The 10253-nt window shown below is 41.8% G+C and overlaps 1 long non-coding RNA gene across 1 annotated transcript in view; it reads right to left on the reverse strand.

Annotated features, from left to right (window-relative positions):
* Positions 1-599: 599 nt before the first annotated feature.
* The window catches only part of LOC122438480, a 222702-nt gene continuing 213048 nt past the window's right edge, over positions 600-10253 (reverse strand). Inside the window, exons 5-6 of the long non-coding RNA XR_006268568.1 lie at positions 9167-9286; positions 600-989 (exon numbers count right to left, since the gene is read on the reverse strand). This is a non-coding gene — a long non-coding RNA (uncharacterized LOC122438480). The remainder of the gene's footprint in view (positions 990-9166; positions 9287-10253) is intronic.

Consider the following 10253-nt stretch of genomic DNA (forward strand, 5'->3'; position numbering starts at 1 on the left):
CCCCATGGATTGTAGCCTGCCAGGCTCTTCTGTCCATGGAATTCTCCAGACAAGAATACTGAGTAGGTTGCCATTCCCTTCTCCAGGGGATCTTCCTGATCCAGGGATCGAACCTGGGTCTCCCACACTGTAGGCAGATTCTTTACCGTCTGAGTCACCAGGGAAGGCCATAGAGATAAGGTCACCATATCAAACTAGAGATGAGCCTGGAGTGGAAATGGGGTCGACATAATCCTGATCAGCTAGGCAATTTTGAGCATGTCTTCCCCTCTTACTGTCTTCCCCTTTTGCTTTTGTCTGGCCATGCAGCATCATTTGTCTCGGTCTCCTATTGTGCCTGCTGCCCAGTTCCTAAAATCACTGTCCTCAGCCTCTCACACAGGCTTCCTTGCTGTCAGGAGTTTATGGTTTCCCAAAGAGAGCAGTATAAGAAGACAGTCTCCTGCAAGGAACTTCTCACAGTTAGAGCTCTCAGGAGGGGAAGGAAGGAGGGTAAACCCCTTCTGGATTGCGGGGGTTCACAGGAGATGATTTTTACTATTATTTGTTTAAAACCCTAACCTTCAAAAAAAAAATGCCAAGAAAGGTCGCAGTGAAAAGCATTTTAATGGACTGAATTTTAGAGAAAGGTTGGAAGGGAGGGTGTTCTTGATAAAGAGAATAAGCGCTCAGAAGGCCAAGGTGTGGATGTGGGAAAGCATGCAGTGTTAGTGGGACCACGAATGAGGGAAATCCACAATGAGCCTAAAAACACAGTCGGGGGCTCGAGGGGGAGTCTCCAACGCTGAGCAGAGCAGTGGGTGCTTGTACCTTCTGGGTAGAGAGGGTGCCCTGTTGGCCTCTGTCTCCAAGCCACCTAGACCTCTGGCTAGAGTCATTCCCTTTCATCCCTCTGCGTGTGGACGTGGTGTGGTCAGCCCCCTCTGCCCTCCTCCCCCTGGACTCCATGCAGGGAAGAGGCCACACAGTCAGAACTCTGCTTCCTGAGTCTTAAAAAACAAACAAACAAACAAACAAACAAAATCAGGTACCTTTATTTCACTGTACCTATTAAAAAATGAAATCATTGCCAAAGCCTTTTTTTGTTTTTGTAACATGCTAATCATTATGCTAAGAGATTTATGTGCTTCATTGCATTTAACGCACACAGCACTTCCACAAGGCAGAGTCCATTCCCAATTTACAGGTGGAGAAACTGAGTCAGGGACGTTAAGAACCTTGTCATACAGTGGAAGACATAGGGATTAAACTCAAATCTATCTGACGTCAGTCTGAATTCTTAACCAGGACTCATGGTGCTTCTTTAAATGAAATCACTGAAATGGTATCTTCTCAGCAGGTGTAGTTTTTGGGTCTCATTCAGTTCTAACCAGGTTTGTGGTAAATAAACAATTTGTCATTTGCATGTCTTAGCCCTTTCTTCCAAAAATGGGCTTGTAATCAGAACTATGGAAAGACGCCCCACCCGACCCCACCCCACCGCACCCCAAGGTAAACCTAAGTGAGAAGAACAGCGTGGACCGGCAGTGTGTCAGGCTGGCCAACTTTGAAGGGTGCAGAAGAGTGCTCTGTGGATATCCCCCCAGCAATGCTCTGCAGCAGCCAGGACTTCCATGACTGTCCAAGTTGGTGCCTTGCTTATCACCGAACTATACATCCAGGAGGAGAGCATGGACCCTATCCGGCTGTAGAGCACCGTGTCTCATCTAGTTCAACACAACAGGCCAGGCCAGTGGAAGGCTGCTGCCTGTGAAACGCAGCCCTTGTCATCTTTATGGGCACTCCAGACCATAAAACCCAAAGACAGATGACTGGAATAGCCACATTATCTCTTTCAAGGCAAAAAGGAGAGGAGGGGCACAGCGAGATTGATGTACAAATGTGCTAGTCTAAGTAAACAATCTACATAAATTTGCATGTGCATGGGAGCATTGTTGTAAAATGTGGTCTTCATTAAAGAGAGGCTGGTGATGTACCTTTAGGAGGGCCTGACGCCAGTGATTTCTGATCATCTGGTTCACTTGTCTCTTTGAAGTCTTCCTGTACATGGAATATTTGCCTTGTCTAAATAATGCAACAAAATCGCCTGGAGTGAAAGCCACTGAAATCTAGACAAGGTAAATATAATACCTACTGTATAATTAATAGGGATTAAAGATGGATATTCACGTGTGCAATTTCCAAGGTCTTAGAAACAGATACATCCTGGTGAGATATTTTGGAAAAATGATTTAAAAGAGGGTATCCTGGTTAAGAATTAACTGTAACGCACTGATCCCAAAGGAAAATAGAGTAAAGAATAATCAAGAGAGACCTAAAAGAACTTCCTTAGTAGAAAGATGGTAGGAAATAGTTGCTCTCATTCTCTCTAAGCCCAGGACTGAATAAATAGAGAAAACAGCCTTTAACAAAAGCATAAGGGATTTAGGTTAACAAAATGACAAGCCTTCTTTTCAGAGGATGGCTTTGTTCAGGCTTCATCTGCTCAAAGAGGCAGATGAAATGGAGGCAGAAAAATTAGGATGACTTGGGTCTCTTTCAGTAGAAGAAATAAGGAAAAAGGAAAGTGCTCAGGCTTGCTAAAGATAATCAAAAACAGAACTACAGTCACTGGAGTTAAAATTAAAGAACAATATTCCAGACTCCGGTTTTCAACTAATAGCTGAGTGACCTTAGAAAGTTATATTGCTTTTCTGGACTTTATTTTCCTCATCCGTAAGACTGGATGGAACTTTGACCTAGAAATATTAATATCAAAGGTTATTTCCAGTTCTAATACTTTGTCGGTTTGAGGTTCCAATGACAAGGAACAGTATGTTGTGATTTGCCTGCAATGGTCCTGATTTATGCCTAGTGTCCTGGAGTGATTATTCACAATGCACATTTTCACTCTCAGAGTATCCTGGTTTGGACCATAAACTATATGGTCACCCTACTGATAACAGTTACTATAACAATTTCCCTTCACACTTGCTTAGATTGTTTTCCACAGTACAGGTTTTATTCAAAAAGGCAATAGAAATATTTAGCTGAACAACTAGTTTGTTTTCTTCCAAGAAACAAATAATAGTAATAATAACAGCTCTTGTTTTTTAAGTTGACCATGTGCCTGGCCTTCTTGTCTAGGCCTTTCCAAGCATTAGCTAATGTGATTTCTCAGTAAACTCTAGAAATTAAATGTTACTCATTTCTCTTTTACATTTGGGACCATTGAGGTACAAAAGGTTAAGACAACTTGCTCAACTAAGGATTTGAACTTGAGTCTCCCTGACTCCCAGGCAGCAGCGTTTCAGTTTTCCATCACGTTGCTTGCAGTACTATGCATTTTATTAATAGCCATACTGTGCCCCCCTCTTTTTATCCAGTGTCTTGGCTGGTTTCAGCAGCCAATTATCTTGGATGTAAAAGCAAAACCTTTGCAAGTTCCAAACCATTCCATATGACATTTAGACTTACAGATGAAAATCTTCCAAAACCACTATGATTTCATGTGAACAACATCTTCTGCCTTCCAGCAAAGAAACTCAGACCCCTGGGTCACTGTGAAAGAGTCTTTGGAGCTCTACACTTTTTGATATTTACTAAACAAGGCCTGCCCAGAGATTATGGGGAATTGTGATGTTGATTAAACCATGATGTTCCTGTTACCCGGCAGGGCAAACGGTTGAGTGATAAAAGCAGTCCTGTGTTCCACAATCATTTTCAAAGCAAAGAAGGTCTGAACAAAATAAATGATTTGAATGCAAGACATAAACAACCAAACAGGCTGGCAAACGAGACCAGTAATGAGGCATCTGGGACACCAGTTCTGCTCCTGATGACTTTCAGGGCCAGCCTTGATGCCTTTCAGATTTTCAAAGAAAAATAAACTGGTGACAAAAGAACAGCAGCTGTGGGCACAATAAGGAAATTAGTTGGAGCAGATTTGTAATTAAGCATTGAAAATGGATCAGTATGATCCCTCCCTGCATACAAGTACCTTTCGTTTTTCGCCTCTTTTCAAAATTCCTTTTATTTTTTTTTCCCTGAAATAAACACACTTTTCAGCTTCAGTCATGCATGTCCCGACCTGGGATATTAGCTTAGGATATTACTTTTTTTTTCTGGGAAAGAAACAAGAAATTAGCTCACAACAAGCCCAGAACCCCGTGAAGTAAAATAACATTGACTTTGGGTTCCCTTTTTGTTTTTTTGTTTTCTGTTTTTTTCATTTTATAACTTTGGAAAGACAAAAGAGTTGTCTCCATTCAAAAGATTGTATGTTTATGTATAATAAAGGAAGGGTGAAAGATCCTGGGGTATTGGAAGGATGATTAAATTTCATTTCCCAATACACGATGAGGAGGAAAATTTTATGATCTTCACGACTGTCTTTGTATCATTTAACAATGGCATCACAGACAAAGCTTAGGCTCTAAAGATATTGTTATACACTGGAAGTTTTTTTAAAAAATAGCAGTATTTTTGTACAGAATGAATTTTAGTGTTAAGTATTTTGATTATGCCTTCCAGGCTAGAGATAGATCTCTGCCCCCCACCCATGTCAATCACTTAGTTGCCCCCACCTCTACAACCCCTATTCAGATACCCCTGTGGGTGTCATGGCTGAGAGTCTCGGTAGCTATTAGATGGGGACAGATCTGGGCCCTTGGAGAAATGGAAATTTGTGTACTTCTCAGAGGAGTGGATTCCTACTTTCTGGTCCACACCGGAGAGTGCGCCCTGTCTCCTGTCTCTTGGAGCCTAGCCCCTCTTCCCGTAAATCACTCTGAGCCCAGAGAAATGTAAGGGGAGCGGGTCAGACCCAGGTGTCCTGAATCATTAAGCATGCTGGCTCCTCTGGGGGGCCAGCTAGACCCTCTGAGTTTTGACAGCAGTGAAATGTGACAAGAAAGTAAATATCCTGGTGCCCCACTTCTCCAGAGGTCAGGCGTCCCTCAATCCGCCTTCTGGAACTCAGTTGAGAAGCAGGAAGGAAGCAAAACAGGCTTGAAGCAGCGGAAACACCAGTCACAAAGCAATGCACTTTAACTATGTCTAATTGACTCTTAATTAACACACACTCCTAACAATCCCATTTCTGTAGCCTCCCAGCCCACAGCGAATTAAAAGCAGAAAATTAGAGGGGGATGAGGAAGGATGGAAGAGAGATTAGTAGTGATCACACCGAAGGCAGTCAGAAATGATGACAAACAGTCTGAAATCAAAGGGAGAGATAAAAACAAGCCCCTTAAAAGCAGTCCCCAAATTAGCAAGATCAGCAGTCCACAGCCACGTGGGATCAATAGCATGGTGCAGCTGTTCTTGAGCACCATGGTTCCTGCTCCAACAGCAGAGACGACCCGTGTGAAGGAGCGAGCCTGTGCTGGGAACACAGAGACCCTGGCCAAGTGTCCATCTCCTCCTTCCTAGGTTGTCCACCCCTAGAGTGCTTGGGAATCTCCTTGGGACCTTGCTGTAAATATGGAGCCCAAAACTGAGGCCCTGCCCTGGGAGATTCTGATCCAAAACATCCGGATCCTCAGCCCAGGATTCTGCATCTTCATAAGGCCCCTCCCACGGTGATGGTGACTCAGAATCACACTTTCAAAAAACACGGCTAACTCCTTTGCCAAACTGGGAAATGGCTTCCTCAAATCATGTATTGTTCTGGGCCCTACTGCTTCTGTGAAAGAAAAGCCCTAGCATGTGATCTCCAAGTTCAGCCAGACCAGCTAAGAGCATATACTAATGTTTATGATCAACTCCCAGGCAGCTGCTGAGCAGTCAGGAAAGTGTTCATGAGGATGACAAACTGAGTCCTTTTTTCAAAAAGGAGTCCTCCCGAAGTATGCTCAGCCAGGGTCTCTAACCTTTTTATAATGGTGCACCTCCTTAGCAAAAATTTTGGGGATACTCACTTTGAATAGATGTGTATTTTTATTTATTTATAGTGTATACATATGCTACTAAAGTCATATATTGTTTTATCATAAAAACATATACAAGATAAAAATGAAATTAAAAGTTCTAACATCTTCTACACATACACTCCCTTTTAAGACTCTTGGGATAAATTTTAGGCCAAATTCTATTCAACATCCACTAGAATGTAAGCTATTTTGAGGGCATATTTTGCTTTATTTATCATTGTATTCAAGGCCCAGCACAATTCCTGGTTTGTGGTCCAGGAATGTTTTTGGGTGAATGAATGAAAGCATGTTTTGGGGTTTGAAGTGGCTAAGGTTTGGTTATTAGGAGTGTTCATCTATATGGAATATCGTTTTCTTCCATGGCAGTCAACAATGTGACTGAATAGAGAAAATACAGACTGAAGTTGAGAAGCATCATTCACATTCGAGGACACTGTCTGTTAGAATTTAGGGAGTATGATTAATATTTATGAAGCTGAGGAAACACTCTCTGGAACAGGGGAATGACTCATAGTTCATGAAAAGGTAAAAAGTGTTGGTTGTTGTGTAACAGGTATGCATTAAATACCATATGTGTTCATGAAGAGTTTTGTGTGTGTGTGTGCACGTGCCTGTGTGTTGATATTCTCTATGAAGTAGCAGTGAATTCCTTTTTCACGTACATTCTCTGTCAGATGCAATTTATTTAACTGATTTTTTTTTTTTTGGTTTGGGAAAACAAGGTAATATTTTTAAAATGTACTTTAAAATTAATACACATACTGGACCCTTCTTATGCAAAGACATTTAAAATCTTGTTGCTCACACAAAACATAATTGATGTTTATGTCATATATAGAATCACTTTACAAAGCCTTGTAGTTGTGTAGCTTTAGTATTTTGGTTGTCAAAGCGACCAAGCCTGAATTATAGTATCTGCCCATTGGTCATTGGCATGGCAATCTCTTAGTGAATTATAAGAATCAATGGTGACTGCTGAGACTGTGAGGAAGAATTTATCTTGGGAAGGAGAGGGTAGACCCATCTTTGAAGAAAATGCAAAATGTGATGGATACCTACCTTCACTTAGTACTAGCACTTCTTAAACTCTCTGGTCTTAGACCTCTTTACATTCTTTAAAATTACTGATGACCTGAGAGAACTTATGCTTATCTGGTTATACATATTAACTATATTGGAAATTTAAATGAAGAATTCTTTAAAATTTAAGAATGCACATTCCATTTGTTAACCAACAGAACAATGGGTGTGTGTGTGTTTGTCGATCCAGTGTGTTAGTTGTATTCAGCTCTTTGCGACTCCATGGACTGTAGCCCACCAGACTCCTCTGTCCATGGGATTCTCCAGTCAAGGGTACTGGAGTGGATTGCCATTCCCTTCTCCAGGGGATCTTTCCAACCCAGGGATTGAACCCAGGTCTCCCGCACTGCAGGCAGATTCTTCCTGTCTGAGCCACCAGGAACAATGATTATAGCCTTCAGAAAACTCGACTGTCAGCTAAGTAAAAGTGAAAAAGGCAAGTAACATTTTGATATTATTACGAAAATAATTTCAACTGAATGAATGCCTTGGTAGAGTCTCCAGAACCCGCAGGGGTCACTGGACCATATTTTGTGAACCACTGACTTTGCAGATTCTAGAGACAAAAACCTAACTTTGTCCACTCTTGGAAGAAGCTATCAACCAAGACATAAGAGTGACATCTGGCTGCTGAAGACTGAGGAATTTCACTAGAATGGAGACTCCGCTGGTGACAGCTGGTGACCCTCCATATTATGACAAAGCACGTACCGTGGTGTGCTGAATGTGAAGGATACGGTATTTATAAGAAAGACCTTTTCACCCCTAAAATATTTGGAACTGGTGACCTTGTCTTTTTGACATGATCCTTGACACAGTGACCCATGTTGCTGTGAATTCGTTGCTGTGGCTATCTCTGGAAATCATTAGCTTCTGGGTATGGGTGAAGAATTCTGAAGGGTGGTTGCTCCAGATTTCAGTCCTTGAGTTTCAATAGCATTATTCTTTTGAACTGAGATCTCTTCATTTCAGCAGGAATTTTCTGCTGTGTCACAAACAGGGTAGAAGAGGCAGCTGTTCTCTTGGGTGAATATTTACTATTTTCTTATTTAAAGTTTAACTATACAAATACACAAATATTTACTTGTTGAATGAATGAAATTTGAAGCATGAAATCAACTGAGTATACTAACCATGGTCTTGAAAGGACAGATCTTTTCTTAAGGCAAAATGGAGGAAGATCTTATCTCTTCCAGTGAGAGAAAGAAGTGGGGTGGACTCACTCTTGATAGAAATAAGTTGGTCATTTAGAGGTGAATCAGGGGCCATGGGGAAAGAGATAAAATGCCAATAATACCATATAAAATACCAATGCAAAGCCTTTTGTTCAAAAAGCAAGAATAAAGGGCATTAGAAGTAGTAAAATATAGAATGCTTTCCTTTCTTTCACAATCTCTCAACTTGTCACAGTTTTTCATTTGCTATCTGATATCTTTTTAAGTAAGTAAAAATAAAAATTTTTAATTATTGGAATGAATTGTACTGTCTTTATATTTTAGAATGCCAGTTTTAAATGCAAATGGAAGAACATTTCACTTGTGTGCAGAATCATTGAAATTATACAATTTGTTTTCCATAGTATGTTCAGTTCACTTCAGTTCAGTTCAGTCACTCAGTTGTGTCCGCCTCTTTGCGACCCCATGAATCACAGCATGCCAGGCCTCCCTGTCCATCATAGTATGTACATGCATATAAATTTAATTCTTACCAGAACAGTGGAAACACTTCACAAGACTCAGTTGTTTGTATTTCACTTCTTGAGACATGCACGTTCTGCCACACTTGGGAAGCAAATGGCTTCTTCCATAATATGCTAACCTTGTACTCACTTTGAGTCTCGTTAAAGTCCCACACAAAGTTGGTCCACCAGCATGCTATACTTGAAAGGCATTGCCAAAGCTATATGTGAATGGGGCAGCAGGGAACCGGGGATGTGCATTACTGTGCATATCTTCTCTGCTTGCACACATGCTCCTTTGTCCAATTGGACCTCACAAGTTCAAGGATAAAATTTTTGAAAATTTCAAGATGGCGATAGCTGTGGTTTAACTAAGCATGGTCCCCTACTGAGTATGGGGCATGGGGTCCTGTCTGACTGCACACCCATGAAGCTGAGCCTGACTTGGAGGTGAGGCTCCTGAGCTGATGGTGGAGGCTCATTCTGGCCAACCTACCTGCTCTGGGTTATGGTGTGTGTAACTCTCTCAAAGGTCAGAGGTCCAGGATTCCATGGGAAAATGCTCTTCTCACAGTGCCAGGGGGATAAGACAGCAGCAGAGGGAGCCCATGGTGATCTGTTGGGGTGCACAAAAGAAATTATTTAACTCATTTATCTACTTACTTTTTAATCTCATTCTTTAAAAATTTCCATGTGGTGTTATATATTTTCAGAATGCATAAAACATGTCAGCAGAGTACCACATGTATAAAATTTATAAATATATAAACATACACTGATGTGTGCACTCAAAAATGTTTTACTGTAAGGAGTACTGGGAAGAACAATTGGAAGGCACCACCCCCAGAAGACAGCATAAGGAATGAGTCAAGGAGTGCCTAGGGACTGAGGAGATGCCCATTTTGTTTACTTAGCAATGGCTTCCTGAGACAAGACTGAGTAGAAAGTGGAGACAAACCAGCACCCTGGCTGGTGTCAGCCCATATCCCAACCCCACCTTCCCCTGATGTGAGGTCAGCAGTCCTACGTGAGCTTCAGCCAGACAGGTGGACTTGAGTAGGTGGGAGGTCCTTGATTTACAAGGGGAAGAATTTAAGTTGTGTCCATGCAAGAGACCCAGGAATAAAGCTGGGGCATCACTGGCTCTTGTTGGATTCCTGTGAGCAAGAGAGAGACTAAAAATTCAAGGCAAAGCAAAAGGAGCCAAGTCAGTAGTAACAACTTATTGACTTCTATGCTGTTGAACTCACTATGAAGTGGGTCTTTACAGATGAGGAAATGGAGAGCCAGGGCATGAAGTGACTTGCTGAGGGTCATGGTTCTATTACCCTGTTCACCTATAGGTTGCAGCAGGCTGAGCAGAGATATCCCCATGTGGCAGGAATTAATAATCATCATCCCCATTTTACAGATGAGAAAGCCCGAGGTTCAGAAGAAGGCTGTAATGATCAGAACTTCTTCTGGACAGAAGCTGGGCATGTGGTCCATGAGTGTGTCAGCCTGAGTCAGTCTAGAGACCAGTTGCCATGACTGAGATGATGACCAGAGTGAACCCAGTTGTCTAACAGGGGTCCCCAACCCAT

Source organism: Cervus canadensis, chromosome 3 (assembly GCF_019320065.1).
Source record: "Cervus canadensis isolate Bull #8, Minnesota chromosome 3, ASM1932006v1, whole genome shotgun sequence".
Lineage (NCBI taxonomy): Eukaryota > Metazoa > Chordata > Mammalia > Artiodactyla > Cervidae > Cervus > Cervus canadensis.